This window comes from Malaclemys terrapin, chromosome 10 (assembly GCF_027887155.1).
Source record: "Malaclemys terrapin pileata isolate rMalTer1 chromosome 10, rMalTer1.hap1, whole genome shotgun sequence".
Classification (NCBI taxonomy): Eukaryota; Metazoa; Chordata; order Testudines; family Emydidae; genus Malaclemys; species Malaclemys terrapin.
The window spans coordinates 48044946-48055137 of NC_071514.1; the positions used below are offsets into that span (position 1 = coordinate 48044946).

The following is a 10192-nucleotide window of genomic DNA, read 5'->3' on the forward strand; positions in this document are numbered from 1 at the left end:
TACCCCCTCCTGCAGGAGCATCTGCATTGAAATTTCTGCCTTTTTAACAGGAGCTAGGGGCCTGGCCTTAAACCAACAGAAGTGAAATGAGGAGCAGAACAAGGACCTTGCCCCCTACATTTCTGATTCCCCCTCCCCCACATTTCTAACAGGTCCAGCTGCAGCCAGGCTGTGGAAAACACATTCTTTGGAAGTGAGCAGCATAAAGGGGTAGCTTGGAATTAGGTTAATGATGGCGACTTGGTGGTACAGAGAGTCTGGCTCACATTGCGGGGGAGGAGGGAGGGTCGCATTGCTGAAATAGCTCTGGTGGAGGAAGGGTGGGCAAGAGGCAAGAGAGACTCCCATCAGAGGTGCTGTCAGGCCTAATTCTTGTCATACATCACAAACCACAAGGCCTTATTGTGCTGGGCTGTTAAACCCAATTTTCTCAGTGAAGCACAGAGATCACATCTTGACACTTCCATGCTCCCACATTTCCAGCCCTCCTTTGGCCTCTCCCAATCTATTCTGTAAATGAATTCATACCCCTAGTTTTTGCTCTCTCCTTCCCATACACTTCTCCCAAAGCAGATGTTTCCCTTGGACATGACTTGCTGTGGGGGGTGAGGAGATAACCATGGTTGTCTGATAGCACTCCCACTCCTCCCTTGCCCCTTTCAAATTTTCCTTCTGGCTTCATCAACCCCCTTGACCCAGGGATAAAAAAGCTGCAAGTCTCCCTGCTGGGAAAGAGAAATTTGTAATGATTCCCAAATGCTTTGGCCTCCCCACATTCTCATGTGCTAGCACCAAACGCTTGCTCCTCTGGTCAGCCCCTCAGCCTGACAATTCACTTCCTGGCCCATCAATTCTCTTAACTGGGGCTGTAACATGCTGCAAACTCTCTCACACAGATAGGCCAAATCCACTGTCCCACAGCTGTTCACACAAGGAAGGAATAAACAGAGGCTGCTTTACAGAGAGAGAGAGAGAGAGAGAGAGAGAGAGAACCAAATAATTCCCAAGCCTCCAACACAGTACTCCCAGGATGGGGCAGAGGGGGCTCTGTGGGCAGGAGGGGCAGGGACACCCCCTCCCAGGGTGGGGCAGAGGCACCCCTCCGGCTGTCTGCTAATAGTTATCATCATCATTTGCTTTGTGGCACTGCCTAAGAACTCCATGGGGCCAGGTGCCACACAGCCAAGAAGCCAGTCCATTGTGGTATTCCCTGTGCCATACAATAGTCAGCAAGTGCATGAAGCTGGTGAAAGGGACTGAGCCAACAGAAACCCTCTAATAATTGTCAGATTTGGTACAGCATAAGCAGCAGCAGTACCCGGTCCCTGTGCTGTTGCCAACATGCTGCGGCCCTGACTCAGGGCCCATCTATACAAGTCAATTGGTGCAAAATGGTTTTGGTGCTTTCTGTTCAGTTCCCGATGCACAGGGATCCTGATTCTGGCCTCTGTTTGCTCTCTGTGGCCCATTAGTTCCTTGACCTCTCTGCTGAGAAACTGCCACAGTAGGAGCCAACTAGTGCCACATGTGAAGGTGCAGTATGTGATGTGGACACCATGGGTCAGATGCTCAAGTCCTCTGCTCAGCTCAGCACACCAATGGGGGAGTAGGTGGCTTTAAGCCATTGTCTGCCAGAGCCTGCCTGGTTCCTGATGCAAGTTGCCACAGGGCTGCTTTAGTTTAAGCACTGGCTACAGTGGTCTTAGGGCTGCCCAGCAGCCGAGACCAGCTGGACTCAGGCTATCCCCCCTCTATAGTACATGTCTACACTGGGAACTGCAAATATGAGCAGCATAAAGCCATTGTGACAACTCTAAATTGTCCATGGAGTGCCCTTAAGCTGAGGCTATTTCCCTCCTAGAAGGAGGCTCTATCTCCTTTACACTAACAGAGGCCAGAATCAGGATCCCTGTGCATCGGGAACTGAACAGAAAGCACCAAAACCATTTTGCACCAGGCCCAAACCACAATCAAAAGGTGGCTTTGAATTGAGACCCAGGAGGTGAAAGACTCTGAATCTCACTAACAATTGGAAACCAAGTTTTATCCTACAGAAGTGACACTTCCACTGTCTTCCGTGGAGGCCAGAGAGAGATGTGCGCCCCTGGTAGGGAGTAATTGAGGTGATTCAGATGGTGCCTTTGGGGACGGACAATCTGAGTTCTGGTCCCACTTCTACCACCAAGTGGCTGTTGTGCAGCATAATGACAACCCATAAGAAGTTCATCTAGGACTGCAGATTTGCTACAGTGGTTTGCAGGGCCCCCACCTTTCATCCATGGATCTCAAAGCACTTTACAAACAGGAGTGAATGAAGCCCTGCATGGCAAGGTAGGTCTGTATTAGCCTCATTTTACATGTTGGGCAACTGAGGTGACATGACTTGTCTGATGTCACAGAGTGAGTCAGTAGAAGAACCAGACAGAAAATCCAGAACTGTTGGCACCTAATCTCCAATTCTAAGCACTAGACTAGACACACACCTGTGACGGATGGCTAGAAAGGGTTAAACAGCTTGCAGGCTGAATGACCCAAAACCCACCTTTAAAGTCATGTTCGAATGGTATGCGAATGATAATTAGGGCCATTCATGTTAAATAGGCTAGAACTTTGAAATGCAAACCTATATTGTTAGAAGTAATACTAATTGTGTGTATCTTAGACGCTACCCCTAAAAAGACAGTTCCTGTCTGTCACTATAACTATTGATTCAGAGATCAAAAGGGAATACTAACATTTGGATGAATCTTGGGTAAAATAATGTCATTGTCTATATGTCTCTTAGAAGTTTGTAATAGACTGCCTAATGGATAAATTGCCCTATGTTAATTTGTGTAACTAATTACTGATGGTGTTTAGAAAGCAAAAGGTTACATCAATTGTTTAACCAGGACTGTGTGATCAAGTTGATGCTAGGACACTGTATAAAAAGACCCTTGGGTCCTGATCCTGTTCATCTCAGATCTGCTTAAGTTTCATCAAGGGGATGTTTGAGTTGCAAGACTGAGGTCCCAGTTATGTTGGTATGCCCTGAATATGATATTTGGGTATTGGACTATAACCTATGAACTGAATTCTAAAGGAACTCTCTGCAACTACAACGTTCACCATCTCTGCTATGAATCTGAACCTCAATGGACTGAACTCATGTCTGTATGTGTATTGATCTTTTAACCATACTCTCTCTCTCTCTCTTTTGTTTTTTTAATAAATTTTAGTTTAGTTAATAAGAATTAGCTGTAGCGTGTATTTGGGTAAAATATGAAACATTAATTAACCTGAGAGGTAATGTGTCCAATCCTTTGGGATTGGTAGAACCTTTTCTTTTAAATGATGAAATAAGATTTTCAGAAATCATCATATTTGACTTAGGTACCTGGAGGGAGGCCTGAGGCTGGAGCACTTTAAGGGAACTGTGTTGTTTGGACTTCTGAGTAACTAGTAAGGTAATAAAGAAGCTGTTTTATGCTGGCTTGGTAAATCTAAATATTGGAATATCCTCCAGCTTTTTGGGGTTTGTCTGCCCCATTCTGTGCAGTTCACCCTAATTGAGTGACCATAGCTGGCCCTCACTGGGACCCTGTGTCATGGACTCACAGGTCGTGCCCACTCTTGGCCCATACAGTCCCTGGGGGGAACCCTTTTCAGTATGACAGCCCTTCTCAGGGATCCACTCTCTCTTGGGGGTTAAGCCCCTCCAACTCCTGGAACTGCAACTCTCTGAGCCTTAGCACACCTGTCCCTCGCTGTGGACCCCCTCAGGGAGTCCACTCGCTCTGGACCCCCGGGGTCTCCACTCCCAGAGGGAATAATGCAATCCTGTTCTCTAGTCTGGAGTGACTCTCAGCCAGCGTAAAACAGGAGGGTTTATTGAGCATTTGAAAACAGCATAGGAAACTCTCAGGGCCCACATGCCTGGCCTCCGTCAGCATAGTACATCTAACTCTCTCCTGCATCCAGGGTGGGCTCTGCCTGCTCTCTCTCTCCAGTCCCGAGCCCTCCTCCCCCTTTCCAGCTGGGTATCAGATATCACCTCCTGCAAGTCCTGCCTCTGTCCATTGTCACACCCCTCTGCTGGAACCGGCTGGTGACATCACCGGGGTCCTCTCTCTGCAGCCCATTGTCCCCCCACTGGCCAGAACTGGCTGTGACTCCCGAGCTGGGCCTCCTGGTCACCAGGTTACCAGTTGCTGGGGTATCCATTCTCCAGGCCATTGGCTGGGGTCCCAAGTTCTGTTGCTGGTACTCTGTAACAACAAACTCCCTCTCCCATCATCTCATTAAACCAGTAACACCCAGGGAAACTGTGTCCCACCCCCTCTGCATGCAAACCATTGAAAAAAATCAAGAGAACCCCCCACTTCGTCACACACCGATCACAATACCCCTATGACATCTAAAGGCTGGCTGGACATTGAACAAAATAGACCGCTCCACAATCTGAAAATGCATGTGGCAATGTATAAAAAAACTACAACATTGTGCCTCCATGAGGGTTTAATCACACAAGCCTAATGACTCATCCAATTCATGAGGCGCGCACACACACACACACACACGCTTGTTACTAGCACACTTAAGCCACAACTGGCTTTTTGGCCTGAAGCAGAACAGACAGACTGCCAGGTGGAGCACTCACAGCTGGTCTAAAGGACAAAACAGATGACAGAGAACAACGGGTTGGTGCAGTGAGACACAGGGAATTCCGTTAAAGGATTCTTGTGACATAAACCAACAGTGCTGAGCCGAAGTCCTCATAGTACGGAAGTGGGAAACCCTACTGGCCATAGATACATGCAGAAAGGAATGAAGGTGTATTGATTAAAGAGCTGGTAATCCTATGGGAAACCTTTTATACAATCTCTTTTAAGGATGCCTTACCCAGGTCCAGGACAAATAGGATGCTAAAAGCATCTGATGGGGAAATTACCCGTATTTTTGCCTGGTCTGTTCAAAGCCAGTTAATGTTGCTAAGTGACAACAGTGTCCTTATCTATCCCATCATTTACTGAATCCAAGCACTTAAAAATTATTAAGGCTAGTATTATTCTTATACCGAGTATATAATGAGCAAGCACATTCTTCTTATGACGTATAAATAAATGCATCTCTTATGACAACACAATCACCTTAATGTCTGACCCCTGGGGTGCTGTTTTATATTGAATTGTTCTTCAGAGTATTTTTGTCATCTTGATTTAGGTGTTTGCATATTTTTCTTTAAGGATTACAATTATATAGGAAATATTATCAGTTTATATTTATCAACCAGCAGACACACTTGTGGCTTAAGTGTGCTAGTAACAAGCCTGTGTGTGTGTGTGTGTGTGTGTGTATTGTGGTAAAGCCCTTGCAATTACTGATCTTAAGAATGATGTTGTATATGTAGTTTAAAAGGAAAGTGAGTAAGGTTATAAATTTATGATAAATTATGTATGTAGTCTTGCATTTGAGATTAATATGTTTATTACACACACACACACGGGTTTCAGAATTTGTGTGCATATTATGAGATTACAGAGAAAAGAATTATATTTATTTTGGTTCAGAATTAAGGCTGTTGTATTATGATAAAATATGCCCTGCTTTGTGCATCAAAAGAATGTGTGTTTATTATGAAGGCCAGGTCCTGCAAATCTTTACTTACTCAAGCCATTCTTACTCCCTCTTGGTTTCAACAGGACTCCTCACATGATAAAAAAAATGTAGGGTTGGGCCCTAAAACTGATGTCATGATACTGGAATCAAACTGAAAAATGACAGAGAGACATAGGGACAGGGGCCTCTATGCTATAAACACATAAATGTACTTAACACTACTACTGGATCAATGGGACTACTCACAGTAGTAACATTAACCATGTGACAGTGTTTGCAGGATCAGGGCCAGAAAGAGGAAAAAAGGTGAAATTTTTTTTTGGAAAGAGTAGGAAAGAAAGGGAGGAGGCTGAAAGTGAAAATGGAAAGACAATAAATGAGAGGCATAAATAAAGGGAAATGCACTATCCACATGGCCTTTTATTTAAACCTTATATAAATGTTTCTTTGACCCCTACCTCTATCTAATACATTCCTCTTGTTTAAATTATTGTACTTAATGTTCAGAACATCCAGTGGAGTTTCTGCCCAGGAGAAGAATATATTTTTTTTCTTTAAATACGTTTATTCGGCCAAATCAGATTGTTTTTCTTTGGCAGAAAAGAATGTTATTCTGCTTTTTCACCAACGCAGATTTTTTGTGTTGTTTTTGGTGCCCTTTGCTCTTTGTCAGAGTCAGTCTCCCATCCCCATTTCCCTCGTCACTCTCATTCCAAAGGTGTTTGGGAAAAGGCCAAAGCTGCAGTGTTACAGAAACGCTTCCTTACAAGAGCTCCAGAGGAAAGGAGAGAAAACAGAGTGAGCCCCAGGAAGGCTACAAACTTGGAATAAAATCAGAAAATAATTATACCATAGGCAGAGAAATACAGTCTCCAAATGCATATAGTCCTACAGGAACTTAAGAGACATTAGGGGAGCTCCCTACAGCCTGGGCTCCTACACCATTCCTTGCAATGAGTCTCACTGGGACCGGTGTAGCCATCAGCTACTCTGTAGTCAGAATTCCTGCATCGTTCTTTGTGTAATAGGGAGAGGAGAGTCTAGTGTAGGGGTGGCCAACCAGTGGCTCCGGAGCCACATGCGGCTCTTCAGAAGTTAATATGCGGCTCCTTGTATAGGCACCAACTCTTGGGCTGGAGCTACAGGTGCCAACTTTCCAATGTGCCAGGGAGTGCTCACTGCTCAACCCCTGGCTCTGCCACAGGCCCTGCCCCTGCCACAGGCCCTGACCCCACTCCACCCCTTTCCGCCCCCTCCTCTGAGCCTGCCATGCCCTCGCTCCTCCCCCTCCCTCACAGAGCCTCCTGCATGTCACTAAACAGCTGATCGGGACATGCAGGGAGGGTAGGGGAGGTGCTGATCGGCAGGGCTGCCGGTGGGCGGGAGGCGCTAGGAGCGGCGGGGGGGGGGGAGGGCGGTAAAGCTGATGGGGGTCTGTTGACGTATTACTGTGGCTCTTTGGCAATGTACATTAGTAAATTCTGGCTCCTTCTCAGGCTCAGGTTGGCCACCCCTGGTCTAGTGGTTAGAGTGCTAGCCTCAGACTTGGGGAATTGTGGTTCAATTCCATCCTCTACCACAGACTCCCTGTGTAACCTTGGGCAAATAAATTAGACCTAGACCCTTAAAGACATTTAGGGGCCTAACTGTATCTCTTTGTGCCTCAATTTCCCCATCTGCAAAATGGGGATAATAGCACTGTCCAGCCTCACAGGGGTGTTGTGAGGAGAAATAAAGTAAAAATTGGGAGGTGCTCAGATACTACAATTTTGCCGGCCATACAAGTACATAAAATCTAGACGGATAGATGAGAGGCCTGAAATGCAAGAGCTGTGAGTTCCCTCATCCCCTATAGTCCCCCTCCCCTTCCCTCGGGCATAATCAGAATGCCTGTACCATTCCCTATTGCATACTATGCTGCCAGAATGTATGCAGCATTCCCTACAGCACCTCCTGCTGGCAGAGAGTGTACCTGGGTATAGCTGAGAACTCCCTATAGCCAGAGCTGTTACATCATTCCCTTGTGACACCCAGTAGGAAAAAGCTGGAACCAGAATAGCGGTGAGCTCCCTACAGCTGCTGTATCAGGGTTCAGCTCGGACTGAACAAGCTGAATTAATTATTATGCCTAGAGAACCTTCTGAACTGTGCCGCCTTGGCACAGAATGTCAACACACCTATTTAAAGAGAAAAAAAGCACATTGAAAAAATACAGGCCAGTTAATATTTCCTCAGCAGGACGAAAAACACCACTGCAAGCTCTTGGAAAGAAAAAGAAATAAGAGAAACAACAACAGAGTGGAGAACGGGCTACTTTTGTATAAACAAGATAAGAAAAGGGGGCTTTCTGAACCCGGTGACAAGCCCCGTTCAGATCAATCTACACAGGCTTGCTAGCAGTCTTCAAGTTTGGCATGGGAGAGAGGAGCAGTGTTTGAAAACCACTTTCAACTATAGCTTTGTTTCCTAGTACAGCCTATAGCTGTGGCATAGGTCTCAAAGCCAAACTCCATCAAAGTTTGGGGTTTTCTGATGGTTCTGGCCCATCGCCACTCCAGTCTCACAAGCCTGGCAGACTTTGCTATTTAAACTAAAATATCTTTCAGTAAGGACTTGTCTAGTAAGCAGGATTCTGTGCCCAAAAGCTGATGACCCTTTATAATTTCTGGGTACACTGGGCATCTTCATTCAGCCCTGGGCTCTACCACCTTGCTCTGCCAAACAGACCCTAGCCCTGGTCTAGAGTAACCACCCTCTCCTTGGGTGAGAGGAGACTTTCACCTCCAAACTCATTCAATTGCATCAAACATATAAACTTAAGGCCAACTTGGAACCTAACCAAACTTTGAAACCTAAGTAAGATGATAGCCTTCCATGCAGCCAATGGAAACGACTTTCTCTTTGCATTCACATTTGGACTAGGCAACCAGACCCTGACAAAGGAATCCATCTTCTCACATCAGGCCTCCCATTGTTCTCTTACAAGAACCAGGATTCCAGGAAGACAAGCAGCAAGGTAAACAGACACAGAATCAAATCTCATGATATATACATGCCCATGGAGGAGTCCAGGCACTAGAAGGTCACCTCCAACCTTCCCTATTTAAATACCTTTAAAACAACTGAGTCAGGATCCAGGAGGAGCCAGAATGGTTCCAAGAGAAACCAGAGTATCATGCTGAGAGGTCTCCACCTATCAGGTTCTCTGTGGGCAGCCTGAGAGTTTGTTCAAGTGTCTAGAAACTTTTAGTTCCTGATTAACTTTTCTTTCTTTTTTTAAGCACATTGGTAACCATAGCAACAATTGTTGGCAAAAGTGAAAATGCATTTCTGTCCTTTATTAGGAGCCATTCCCTTCAATTACCTCACTCTGCTCACCCATCCCTTCAGCCCAAGGAATTGAAGTCTGTCTTTTACAATAGACCCAGAATTGTGTCAGGGACCTAAAACTCAGGAGGCTCTGTATGCTCTCATACACACGGCCCCTCCGCCCACCCTGCCCAGCTGGAATTAAACCACAGCCTACTTACTGACTCTAAGGAGAGAGTGTTCCGCTAGCTGTTAGAGACTGAGACTGGAAGTCAGGAATGCTGGGTGTCATTTTCCAGCTAAACCACAGCAGATCTGCATGACTTTGGGCAAATCACAATTGTGCCTCAGTTTCCTCTCTTGTAAAATGGGGTGATATCTCCCTACCACATGAGTGGAGAGGGTGATAGTGAGATTTAGCTAATAATTATAAAATGCCTTCAAGAACATCAGATGAATGGTGTAGTGAAGTGCAAAGTATTATTGTATTTTTAAGGTGATGTGCTAACCTGCTGGATATTCCACTGGGATCTTGAGCATAGTGAAGTCTATACACCATCCCTTAGGAAGGGGAAAGCAATCAAACTACAGTGGCTTGAGCACAGTACAAATGATATAACATTACCGAGAGCCAGTCTGGTCTGGTAGCTAGGGCACTAGGCTAGAATTCAGAAGACCTGCCTTCTATTCCCAGCTCTGCTACTGGCAAGTCACTTCTCCCATTCTGGTTCCTGTCCCATCCTTTGTCTACTGAAGTTTTCTGAGGCATGGACTACCTCTCACTATGTGTATGTACAGTACAGCACTTAACACCCGATCTCAGCTGGAGCCTCTAGGTGCTAATGGAATGTAATAACATCACTCCTGCTATTACCAGCATGTCTTAGCAGAGAACAGCTTGACTGTGTCCCAGGATCTGTGGTGCAGGGGCCTGTGCTTGTGGAGCAGGAGGGTGGGAGCTCTAAAAAGATAGTTACCTTTTCCATAACTGGGGTTCTTCGAGATGTGTTGCTCATGTCCATTCCATATTAGGTGTGTCTGTTCTCCACATGTACCGGTGCTGGAAGTTTCTCCCTCAGAAGTATCTGTAGGGGACCGGCTCTGGCGCCCTCTGGAGTGGTATGGCATGCTTGGCATGGTATAAGGGGCCCTGCCGGCTCCTCCCTCCCTCAGTTCCTTTTTGCTGGAAACTCTGACAGTGGGGAAGGAGAGTGGGTTATGGAATGGACATGGGCAACACATCTCAAAGAACATCAGTTACAGAAAAGGTAACTGTCTTTTCTTC

At 46.0% G+C, this 10192-nt stretch overlaps 1 long non-coding RNA gene across 1 annotated transcript in view; it reads right to left on the bottom strand.

Annotated features, from left to right (window-relative positions):
* LOC128844819 (uncharacterized) overlaps nucleotides 1-8776 on the bottom strand; it is a 42917-nt gene extending 34141 nt beyond the window's left edge. Inside the window, exon 1 of the long non-coding RNA XR_008446537.1 lies at nucleotides 8710-8776. This is a non-coding gene — a long non-coding RNA (uncharacterized LOC128844819). The remainder of the gene's footprint in view (nucleotides 1-8709) is intronic.
* Between the last annotated feature and the right edge of the window lie 1416 nt (nucleotides 8777-10192).